At 38.8% G+C, this 12,989-nt stretch overlaps 1 protein-coding gene across 1 annotated transcript in view; it reads left to right on the top strand.

Annotated features, from left to right (window-relative positions):
• The window catches only part of RHEB (Ras homolog, mTORC1 binding), a 97,661-nt gene that overhangs the window by 69,678 nt on the left and 14,994 nt on the right, over nucleotides 1-12,989 (top strand). The window lies entirely within an intron of this gene.

Genomic DNA, 12,989 nt, shown 5'->3' with positions numbered 1-12,989 from the left:
ACCTAGTTTTGTGTAATTGAGCAGTTAGCTGCTTATTATGAGGTTGGCATTTATGATTATATCAATCTGTTCTACATTTTTGTAAAAGGGTTTGATTATTCTTGTTGCACGTCTTTAAGTAGAGCTTTTTGTTTAAGAATTTCTCCCCTGACCACCACTTTATGTGCTACCCATATCGTTTGGATGTTAGTGTGTGTGGCTAGATTGTGTTGAGAATACTCCTTTTAAAGTTTGCGCAATTTTACTTTCAACTATGGGCTTGTGTATAAGTCGTCCAAATTCAAGCAAAATTCTGTTAATGGCATGACAGGCTAATTCATACATAATACATAGTCCAATTTGAAATATGTCTTATGGGAAGTAGAGGAAAGTGTAGCATGTTTTGGGTATGGTGCAGTGTTCTGCTCCATACATCGAATAGAAAATTGTCAGCAAGGGACTTTAAAATGGCTGTCAACGAGCTATGTGGGAGCACTACTAGGATGAGAAATCTACCATCTATATTTACTCCTTCAGGAACTGAATAGGAAACATTCTATAAAAAAAAGTATTACCAACATGTTGTGTTTTGTAGCCTTAGAATTAAAATATCCAACAGGGTATAAGTGTGAAGTAAGGTGATAAAGAATCCAACATCTCTTCGGATAAAGGGTTAGAATTGGAGGACAGAAATAACATAAGATGTAGCAACAGTGGTATTTTTATGGAATGTAATGACTGCCCTTTCTAGAATTCCTGTCTCAAGATGGCGTCTCTAATCTAGAATAAACCTAATGATTATAAGAGTACATGTTTAACTAAAACATTAAAAAATAATCTCAAAGGCAATACTCAAAGCCATACGAATTAAATGCAGCCTGAAAAAAACAACCATTGGAGTTGGCCTTTGATAAGCTGAAGTAACTATAGGTGGTCTAAATATAAACAGATATCTCTCTGTAAAAAGTCCCTTTTCAAATTTCTGAGGTTGAAGGGTAAAGGGTCTATCTGGTTTGATGGGATCCTTAGGAGGCAGTTGATTATTTTCAGTTTCCTTGTCCTGTAAGAGGAAGAGAATGTTGCAGGATGTCAAGCTGTTGACAGAAGCGTTTCAGGTAATTTGGTGACTTATAAACACCTGGCTTCCTTTGAGGCAGAAAGGGAAGCTCCATCTATATGGTATCATGTCCTGATGGTGGGTGGTGAGACATTTTGGCTTCGCTTGGATAAAGTGAGGTTATTTACAAGCTAGTATCTTCTACCTTAATGGGGTGAGTCTAACAGGCAGCAGCTAACATTCTTTCATGTAATTGGCAAGAGTCCATGAGCTAGTGACATATGGGATATAAAATCCTACCAGGAGGGGCAAAGTTTTCCAAACCTCAAAATGCCTATAAATACACCCCTCGCCACACCCACAATTCAGTTTTACAAACTTTGCCTCCCTATGGAGGTGGTGAAGTAAATTTGTGCTTTATTTTTTTTCTGTGATACGCTCTTCTCAGCATTTTGAAGCTCTATTCCTCTTGAGTACAGTGTTTGTCAGAGGGATGTTAAGGGAGTATGGTTTTCCTTACAGGAATTTTTTTTTCATAGGTTCTCGGTTATCGGTCGTAGAGATTCATCTCCTACCACCCTTCAGATCGACGATATACTCTCATATTCCATTTCCTCTACTGATAACTGTTTCAATACTGGTTTGGCTATCTGCTATATGTAGATGGGTGTCTTTTGGTAAGTATGTTTTCATTACTTAAGACACTCTCAGCTATGGTTTGGCACTTTATGCATTAATATAAAGTTATAAATATATGTATTGTACTTATATTTGCCATGAGTCGGGTTTATGTATATTTCCTTCAAAATTGGGAAACCTATTTAGGAAGTTCTTACCTGGGGTATAGTCTTTTCTTCAAATTGATAGTTTTTTTTTTTTTTGGTTTTTTTTTTCATTAAATTTCACAGCCAAAATTAGGCTCGCAGGGTCGCAAAATGCTGATATTGCATTATTTTTGGCGCAAAGGTACGTTCGGTGATGCAAATTCGTAATTTCCGGCGTCTTTGTTAACCCCAGGTGCCCTTGCACAAGGTTGTCTGCCATGACGCAAGTTGTCATTTCTGGCACCAAAAGTTTATTTTGCATTTGCGTGCATCAAACTTGCCGCCAAATTTAATTTAAACCCCACTTCCTATATGCCTCTTGCCTTTTTTTTATGCCCAGAGGGCTATGCGGTTTGCATTTTTTTTTCTCTTACATTGGCAAGATGTCTCAATCTGATCCTTTCTCAAACAACTGTTGGAACCCTGCTGCCTGATAACAGTTCTACCAAAGCTAAGTGTATCTTTTGTAAGTTAGCAGATATTATATCTCCAGCTGTAGTATGTAACAGTTGTCATAAGCTTTTACATGCAGAGAATGTATCCTTCAGTACTAGTACAATGCCTGTTGTTCCTTCCACATCTAATGTACATGATATCCCTGTGAATATAAAAGATTTTATTGCTAATGCGATTCAGATGGCTTTGTCTGCTATAACGCCTTCTAATAAACGTAAAAGGTCTTTTAAAACGTCTCAAAGTTGATGAATCTTCAAATGACCTACACCATACTGAATTATCCTCCTGAGGCTCTATCTGATTCAGAAGATCCTACCTCAGTTATTGACACTGACAAATCTACTTATCTCTTTAAGATGAAGTATATACGTTCCTTGTTAAGAGGTGTTGATTACTTTGGATATTGAGGAATCTAGTCATCTTGATACTAAAACTAGTAATTGTTTAAATTCTGTTTATAAACCTCCTGTGGTTACTCCAGAGTGTTTTCAATTTCCTGATGCTATTTCTGATATGATTTCAAAGGAATGAGATGGGCCTGGTACTTTTATTCCTTCTAGGTTTAAAAAGTTGTATCCTTTGCCAGCAGATTGGAGTTTTGGGAAAAAATCCCCAAAGTTGATGGATATTTTTACTCTTGCTAAACGTACTACTATTCCTATGGAAGATAGAACTTCTTTTAAGGATCCTTTTACATAGGAAACTTGAATCATATTTATTTTCTGGCTATATTCTTAGGCCTGCTTTATCTATGGCTGATGATGCAGCTGCATCAACTTTTTGGTTGGAAAGCTAAGCGCAACAGGAAACAGATCCTGATTTATCTAGCATTGTTGGCTTGCTTCAACATGATGATCATTTTATCTGTGATGCTATTTTTGATATCAAAATTGATGTTAAATATGTCTTTAGCTAGGAGAGCTTTGTGGCTCAAATATTGGAATGCTGACATGGTATCTAAGTCTAGATTACTATCTTTCTTCCCAAGGTAACGATTTATTTGGTTCTCAGTTGGATTCATTAATTCAACTGTCACTGGGGGGGAAGGGAGTTTTTTTTTTTTGCCTCAGGATAAAAGATCTAAGGGTAAATCTAAAGCTTCTAATCGTTTTTGTTCTTTTCAACTGAGTAAGGAACAGAAAGCTAATTCTCCCCCCCCCCCCCCCCCCAAAATAATCTGGTTCCAATTGAAAACCATGTTGGAATAAATCCAAGCCTTTTAAGAAACCAAAGCCAGCCCCCAAGTCTGCATGAAGGTGTGGCCCTCATTCCAGCTCAGCTGGTGGGGGGGCAGATTCTGTCCAAAATCAGTGGATTCAGAGTATTGTCTCAAGGGTATCGAATAGGATTCAGAGTAAGACCTCCTGTGAGAATTTTTCTCACACGTTCCAGCAAATCCAGTAAAGGCTCAGGCTTTTCTGAAGTGTTTCAGATCTAGAGCTTTCAGGGGTAATCATACCAGTTCCGTTTCAGGAACAGGGTCTGGGGTTTTATTCAAATCTATTCATTGTCCCAAAGAATGAAAATTCATTCAGGCCAGTTCTGGATCTGAAAATTTTTAATAGTTTTTGTAAAAGTGACATCTTCCAAAATGGTGACTATAAGGACTATTCTGCCTTTTGTTAAGCAAGGTCATTTGTCCATGATGGAATATTAAGATATGAATCCTGTAAGTCTGATTCATCCAGACCACTATAGATTTCTGAGATTCTCTTTTCTAGACAAGCATTACCAATTTGTCGCTCTTCCATTTGACCTAGCGACAGCTTCAAGAGTTTATTTGAAGGTTCTCTGTGCCTTACTCTCTGTAATCGCATGGTATTGCGGTGTTTCCTTATTTGGACAATATCTTGGTACTAGCTCAGTCTTAACATTCTGCCGAATCTCACACGAATCAACTAGTGTTATTTCTTCAGACATGGTTGGAGGATTAATTTACCAAAAAGTTCCTTGATTCCTCAGACAAGGGTCACCTTTTTAGGTTTCCAGATAGATTCAGTGTCCATGACTGTGTCTCTAACAGACAAGAGACGAATAAAATTGGTTTCAGCTTATTGAAACCTTCAGTCTCCATCATTCCCTTCAGTGGCTATGTGCATGGAAGTTTTAGGTCTCATGACTGCAGCATTGGACGCGATCCCCTTTGCTCATTTTCATATGAGACCTCTTCATCTTTGTATGCTAAATCAATGGTGCAGGGATTATACAAGGATATCACAATTAATAACCTTAAATCCCAATGTTCGACTCTGACTTAGTGGTTAGATCACAATCGTATAGTTCAAGGGGCTTCTTTTGTTCATCTAACCTGGACTGTGATCACAACAGATGCAAGTCTTTCAGGCTGGGGAGTTGTCTGGGGATCTTTGACAGCACATGGGGTTTGGAAATCTTAAGAGGCAAGGTTACCAATCAATATTTTAGAACTCTGTGCTATTTTCAGGGCTCTTCAGGTTTGGCCTATGTTGGAGAGAACCATTCATTTGTTTTCAGATGGACAATATCACAACTGTTGCATATGTCAATCAGGGTGGGACTCTGTCCCTTAGCTATGAAAGAAGTATCTCGGATACTTTCTTGGGCGGAATCCAGCTCTGGTCTAATTACTGCGGTACATATCCCAGTTGTTGACAATTGGTAAGGGAATTATCTCAACTGTCAGACTTTACATCCGGGTGAGTGGTCTTTCCATCCAGATGTGTTTTTTCAGATGTGGGGTCTTCCAGAAATAGATCTGATGGATTCTCATCTAAACAAGAAACTTCCCAGGTACTTGTCCAGGTCCAGGGATCCTCAGACGGAGTCGGATGCGTTAGCAGTTCCTTGGTTTTACCAACCTGCTTATACCTTCCCGTCTCTAGTTTTTCTTCCAAGAGTGATCTCCAAGATCATCATGGAACAATCATGCAGCACCAGCATGGCCTCACAGGTTCTGATATGCAGATCTTGTCCGGATGTCCAGTTGCCAACCTTGGCCAACTTCTTTAGGATCAGGATCTCAAATCGTTAAATTTGAAGGTATGGAAATTGAACGCTTAGTCAGAAGTTTCTCAGTGATTGATACTATGTTACAGGCTCGTGAATCTGTTTCTAGGAAGATTTATTATCGAGTTTGGAAGACTGAATATTTCATGGTGTTCTAATAAATTCTCTTGGCATTCGTTTAGAATTCATAGAATTTTAGTTTCTTCAGGATGGTTCGGATAAAGGTTTGTCTGCAAGTTCCTTGAAGGGACAAATCTCTGCTCTTTCTGTTTTATTTCACAGAAATAATGCTAAGCTTACTTATATTCACTGTTTTGTACAGGCTTTGGTCCGTATCAAGCCTGTCATGAAATCAATCTCAATTTGGTTTCAAAGGCTTTACAGGCTCCTCCTTTTGAGCCTATGCATTCTTTGGATATTAAACTACTTTCTTGGAAAGTATTTTTCCTTTTGGCTATCTCTTCTGCTAGAAGAGTTTCCAAATGAGCTGCTCTTTCTTGCGAGTCTCCTTTTCTGATTTTCCATCAGGATAAAGCAGTTTTACAGACTTCATTTACATTTTTACCTAAAGTTGTGAATTCTAACAATACGGAAATTGTTGTTCCCTGTTTGTGTCCTAATCCTAAGAATTCTTTGGAGAGATCCTTACATTCTCTGGATGTTGTAAGAGCTTTGAAATATTATGTTGAAGCTACTAAAGATTTCATGAAGACTTCTAGTCTATTTGTTTTTTCTGGTCCTAGGAAATGTCAGACAGCTTCTGAAATTTCCTTTTGATCTTGGTTAAAGATTTTGATTAGTCAGGCTCCGCCTCAGTGAATCACAGCTCATTCTACTAGATCAGTCTCCACTTCGTAGGCTTTTAAGAATGAAGCTTCAGTTGATCAGATTTTCAAAGCAGCAACTTGGTCGTCTTTGCATACATTTACTAAATTCTACTATTTTGATGTATTTGCCTCTTCGGAAGCAGTTTTTTGGAGAAAAGTTCTTTAGGCAGCTGTTTCAGTTTGATTCCTCTGCTTATGTTTTAAGTTTTTTCTTTTCAATTATGAGAAATTTATTTTTTTGGATGTGGATTTAATTTTTCAACGGAAAATGGCTGTTTTTATCGCTCCCTCTCTAGTGACTCTTGTGGAGTACCAGATCTTGGGTATTACTATTCATATGTCACTAGCTCATGGACTCTTGCCAATTACATGAAAGAAAATATAAGAACTTACCTGAAATTCATTTTTCATATTGGTATGAGTCCATGAGACCCACCCTTTTTATGGTGGTTGTTTTTTATATAAAGCACAATTATATTTCCAGTTCCTTTTTTTTTTTTTTATATTATGCTTTTTACTCCTTTTTCCATCTCCACACTGCTTGGCTATTCGTTAAACTGAATTGTGGGTGTGGTGGGGGGTATATTTATAGGCGTTTTGGGAAACTTTGCCCCTCCTGGTAGGATTGTATATCCCATACGTCACTAGCTCATGGACTCTTGCCAATATGAAAAATTAATTTATCAGGTAAGTTCTTAAATTGATTTTTGTTGCAGAATCTGAGAAATGTAATGACTTCCCTAGTGCCTTATGATCCCTTTCCATGGGCAATTTAAGAGATTCTGCGTCTCGTAAAATGGTTTTGGAAGAGTTTCAGCAATTAAATCTAATTGATTAGTCAAAACCTGCTCTTTGATCACTCGTATCCACAGGATTTGTCTCCTCCCCTATTATCCAGATATTCTACTTGTTCCTCTGTTATGAGATGATCTTAACCCCTTAAGGACCAGCGACGTACCCTGTATGTCACTGGCCTTTTTTTGGGACTTGATTGTTTTACAGTGTTGTCTTGCTACCAGCGTTGAGACTGCTCTATTGCACAAAGCCTGCTGGAGGGAGGGCATTAATAGCGTGTTCCTGCTAGACTTGTGCTATTATGTCCTGAAAAAACCCTTAACAACCAGTGACATACAGGGTGCATTGTGGTCATTAAGGGGTTAATGTTGATTGTGTTAGGGATTCTGAATTGAGGAGCTCCAGGAAAGTTGTTTAGGCCTCCGTGTCAAATAGGTGCCTGCTTAAATTTTTCCCATCCATTTTTTCTTGGACTCCGCAGCTTTGGTATTAGATACCAGATGTAATGGTTCAAGGACTCTCACCACCTTATGAGTAAAACCTATTTTTACTTGCTTTATAAATGTCTTTCATGGTGGTGAGTCCATAAGACACGTCCAGACTTCTGTTCAATTGCTGGTGTTATATCAAATGAGACACTGAACCCAAACTTTTTCTTTTGGGGTTCAGATAGAGCATGAAATTTTAAGCAACTTTCTAATTTACTCCTATTATCAAATTTTCTTCATTCTCTTAGTATCTTTTTTTGAAATACAAGAATGTAAGTTTAGATGCTGGCCCATTTTTGCTGAACAGCCTGGGTTGTTCATGCTGATTGGTGGATAAATTAATCCGCCAATAAAAAAATGCTGTCCAGAGTCCTGAACCAAAAAGAACTTGGATGCTTTTTTTTCAAATAAAGAAAGCAAGAGAATGAAGAAATTGATAATAGGAGTAAATTAGAAAGTTGCTTAAAATTGCATGCTCTATCTGAATCGCGAAAGAATAAATTTGGGTTCAGTGTCCCTTTTAAGCTACCCATCTAAAGAAAAAGCTACCTTATCACTGCTCATGCGCTTTGTCATGTCACTGGATTCCAAATACGTATCACAAATTAGTTTTTGAATGCTGTGACATCAGACCAAACGTGCACAGTGAATAGAGTAGCTTAACTTGACGGTGGGAAACTTCTCAAGCTATACTCTTACTGCTTGTTTTCAAAGGTAGCTTTTCTTTTTGTATATTTCTGTACGACGCAATGACTGCGAAATGGAAAGGCAGCAACTAACCTCAGTTAAAATTGGTTGCCTGTTATATAATTATGATCGATTTTATATTAATGTAAAAATTTGTAATCCGTTTTGGACATGTAATTAACCCCATATAAACTTGGTTGCACCGTTAAAATGTTTATTAATAAAGCATCTGTGTTAAAAAAAAAAAAAAAAAAAAAGTACCTGGCTTGCACACAGGCTGTTTGCTTAGTTTAACCCTTACATGCATGCTTTCTATCCTGTTGCTGGCATTCGCATGCACAGTTATCGTGTGTAGTATAAAGAAATATCCATAAGATACTTCGGTTTAACAAGCAGATTCATGGCTTAGTTTCTCCCCGTCAAATTAAGCTACCCTAAAACTGTGCATGCGTTCTGATGTTGCAGCATACCAAACATATCTGATACATGTTTGGGATGCAGTGGATAGGGTAGCTTTTTTTTTTTTTTTTTTTTTTTTTTTTTGGTAGCTTAATTGGACAGAACTGCCGTTCTAGTTTGCACCTCATGGTACATTTAGGCATCTTTGACTCCTAGTGACCAGGAGTTTAATCCAAGATATAATTTATGGACTTTTTCTACCATGAAATTTATTTTTATGTTTTTGTTTTGCTAAAACATGGTTTATCCCTGGTTCATAGTGTGTGTGTATATATACAAATGTTAAGTAGGGGGGCTTAGGAAATTGCACTGTAGGTTTCCATTCAGAGATAAGTTGGTCATACTAGAGTATTCTGTCTGCTCATTGTTTCTCTTGTTAAGTGTGTTCAGTCCACGGGTCATCCATTACTTATGGGATATATTCTCCTTCCAAACAGGAAGTTGCAAGAGGATCACCCAAGCAGAGCTGCTATATAGCTCCTCCCCTCACATGTCATACCCAGTCATTCTCTTGCAACCCTCAACAAAGAAGGTCGCGAGAGGAGCTTGAGTTTTTACTTAATTATTCTTCAATCAAAAGTTTGTTATTTTAAATGGCACCGGAGTGTGCTGTTTTTCTATCTCAGGCAGTATTTGGAAGAAGAAACTGCCTGCGTTTTCTATGATCTTAGCAGGCGTAACTAAGATCCACTGGCTGTTCTCGACATTCTGAGGAGTGGGGTAACTTCAGAAAATGGGATTAGCATGCAGGGTCTCCCGCAAATGAGGTATGTGCAGTACAATATTTTCTGGGAATGGAATTGACTAAGAAAACACTGCTGTTACCCGTATGATGTAAGTACAGCCTTAAATGCATTAGTAGTGACTGGTATCAGGCTGATAAATGTATGCACAGTAGAGTTATTTTCTAGGGACTAGAATTTGACTGAAAAAATACTGTTAATACTGATGTGTGAGCCTTAACTGCAGTAGAAGCGACTGGTAGCAGGCTTAGTAATAACTTTACACAGCATCTGAAATGTTGTTTTTTAAAACGTTTACTGGCATGTTAATCGTTTTGTGAGGTACTTTGGTGATAAATCTTTTTGGGCATGATTTTTTTCCACACGGCTAACGTATATTTCTGCATAGAAACAGTTATATCAGGTCTCCCACTGTTGTAATAGGAGTGGGAGGGACCTTTTTTAGCGCCTAGTTGCGCAGTTAAAATTCTAGCACAGTCTTCCTGCTTCTTCCTCTTTGATCCAGGACGTCTCCAGAGAGCTCAGGGATCTTCAAAATTCGTTTTTGAGGGAGGTAATCAGTCACAGCACACCTGTGACAGTGTGTTTGACTGTGAGAAAAGCGTTAAATCTTAATTTGATATCTGTTTTCTCCAACATAGGTGTGTCCGGTCCACGGCGTCATCCTTACTTGTGGGACATTCTCTTCCCCAACAGGAAATGGCAAAGAGCCCAGCAAAGCTGGTCACATGATCCCTCCTAGGCTCCGCCTTCCCCAGTCATTCTCTTTGCCGTTGTACAGGCAACATCTCCACGGAGATGGCTTAGAGTTTTTTAGTGTTTAACTGTAGTTTTTATTATTCAATCAAGAGTTTGTTATTTTAAAATAGTGCTGGTATGTACTATTTACTCTGAAACAGAAAAGAGATGAAGATTTCTGTTTGTAAGAGGAAAATGATTTTAGCAACCGTTACTAAAATCGATGGCTGTTCCACACAGGACTGTTGAGAGGAATTAACTTCAGTTGGGGGAACAGTGAGCAGACTTTTGCTGCTTGAGGTATGACACATTCTAACAAGACGATGTAATGCTGGAAGCTGTCATTTTCCCTATGGGATCCGGTAAGCCATTTTTATTACAGAAAGAAAAAAAGGGCTTCACAAGGGCTTTCTAAGACTGTAGACATTTTCTGGGCTAAATCAATTTATATTTTATACTCCATAGCCTTGAGGAATTATTTTAATCTTGGGAATTATGTAAAATAACCGGCAGGCACTGTATTGGACACCTTATTCTCTAGGGACTTTCCCTAATCATAGGCAGAGTCTCATTTTCGCGCCTGTATTGCGCACTTGTTTTTGAGAAGCATGACATGCAGATGCATGTGTGAGGAGCTCTGATACATAGAAAAGACTTTCTGAAGGCGTCATTTGGTATCGTATTCCCCTTTGGGCTTGGTTGGGTCTCAGCAAAGCAGATACCAGGGACTGTAAAGGGGTTAAATATAAAAACGGCTCCGGTTCCGTTATTTTAAGGGTTAAAGCTTCCAAATTTGGTGTGCAATACTTTTAAGGCTTTAAGACACTGTGGTGAAATTTTGGTGAATTTTGAACAATTCCTTCATACTTTTTCGCAATTGCAGTAATAAAGTGTGTTCAGTTTAAAATTTAAAGTGACAGTAACGGTTTATTTTAAAACGTTTTTTGTACTTTGTTATCAAGTTTTTGCCTGTTTAACATGTCTGAACTACCAGATAGACTGTGTTCTGAATGTGGGGAAGCCAAGGTTCCTTCTCATTTAAATAGATGTGATTTATGTGACACAAAATTTAGAGAAAATGATGCCCAAGATGATTCCTCAAGTGAGGGGAGTAAGCATGGTACTGCATCATCCCCTCCTTCGTCTACACCAGTCTTGCCCACACAGGAGGCCCCTAGTACATCTAGCGCGCCAATACTCCTTACTATGCAACAATTAACGGCTGTAATGGATAATTCTATCAAAAACATTTTAGCCAAAATGCCCACTTATCAGCGAAAGCGCGACTGCTCTGTTTTAGAAAATACTGAAGAGCATGAGGACGCTGATGATATTGGTTCTGAAGGGCCCCTACACCAATCTGAGGGGGCCAGGGAGGTTTTGTCTGAGGGAGAAATTTCAGATTCAGGGAAAATTTCTCAACAAGCTGAACCTGATGTGATTACATTTAAATTTAAATTGGAACATCTCCGCGCTCTGCTTAAGGAGGTGTTATCCACTCTGGATGATTGTGAGAATTTGGTCATTCCAGAGAAACTATGTAAAATGGACAAGTTCCTAGAGGTCCCGGGGCCCCCCAAAGCTTTTCCTATACCCAAGCGGGTGGCGGACATTGTAAATAAAGAATGGGAAAGGCCCGGTATACCTTTCGTCCCTCCCCCATATTTAAAAAATTGTTTCCTATGGTCGACCCCAGAAAGGACTTATGGCAGACAGTCCCCAAGGTCGAGGGGGGCGGTTTCTACTCTAAACAAACGCACCACTATACCCATAGAAGATAGTTGTGCTTTCAAAGATCCTATGGATAAAAAATTAGAGGGTTTGCTTAAAAAGATGTTTGTTCAGCAAGGTTACCTTCTACAACCAATTTCATGCATTGTTCCTGTCACTACAGCAGCGTGTTTCTGGTTCGATGAACTAGAAAAGGCGCTCAATAATAATTCTTCTTCTTATGAGGAGATTATGGACAGAATTCATGCTCTCAAATTGGCTAATTCTTTCACCCTAGACGCCACTTTGCAATTGGCTAGGTTAGCGGCGAAAAATTCTGGTTTTGCTATTGTGGCGCGCAGAGCGCTTTGGTTAAAATCTTGGTCAGCGGATGCGTCTTCCAAGAACAAATTGCTTAACATTCCTTTCTCCAACATAGGTGTGTCCGGTCCACGGCGTCATCCTTACTTGTGGGATATTCTCTTCCCCAACAGGAAATGGCAAAGAGCCCAGCAAAGCTGGTCACATGATCCCTCCTAGGCTCCGCCTACCCCAGTCATTCTCTTTGCCGTTGTACAGGCAACATCTCCACGGAGATGGCTTAGAGTTTTTTAGTGTTTAACTGTAGTTTTTCATTATTCAATCAAGAGTTTGTTATTTTCAAATAGTGCTGGTACGTACTATTTACTCAGAAACAGAAAAGAGATGAAGAATTCTGTTTGTATGAGGAAAATGATTTTAGCAACCGTAACTAAAATCCATGGCTGTTCCACACAGGACTGTTGAGAGCATTAACTTCAGTTGGGGGAACAGTTTGCAGTCCTTTGCTGCTTGAGGTATGACACATTCTAACAAGACGATGTAATGCTGGAAGCTGTCATTTTCCCTATGGGATCCGGTAAGCCATGTTTATTACGATTGTAAATAAGGGCTTCACAAGGGCTTATTTAGACTGTAGACATTTTTTGGGCTAAATCGATTGATATTAACTCTTATTTAGCCTTGAGGAATCATTTATTCTGGGTATTTTGATATAATAATATCGGCAGGCACTGTTTTAGACACCTTATTCTTTAGGGGCTTTCCCAAAGCATAGGAAGAGTCTCATTTTCGCGCCGGTGTTGCGCACTTGTTTTTGAGAGGCATGGCATGCAGTCGCATGTGAGAGGAGCTCTGATACTTATAAAAGACTTCTGAAGGCATCATTTGGTATCGTATTCCCCTTGGGGTTTGGTTGGGTC

The sequence above is a fragment of the Bombina bombina genome, chromosome 5 (assembly GCF_027579735.1).
Source record: "Bombina bombina isolate aBomBom1 chromosome 5, aBomBom1.pri, whole genome shotgun sequence".
Lineage (NCBI taxonomy): Eukaryota > Metazoa > Chordata > Amphibia > Anura > Bombinatoridae > Bombina > Bombina bombina.
The sequence above is the reverse complement of the archived record's forward strand: the minus strand, read 5'-3'. Positions and strand labels throughout refer to the sequence as shown.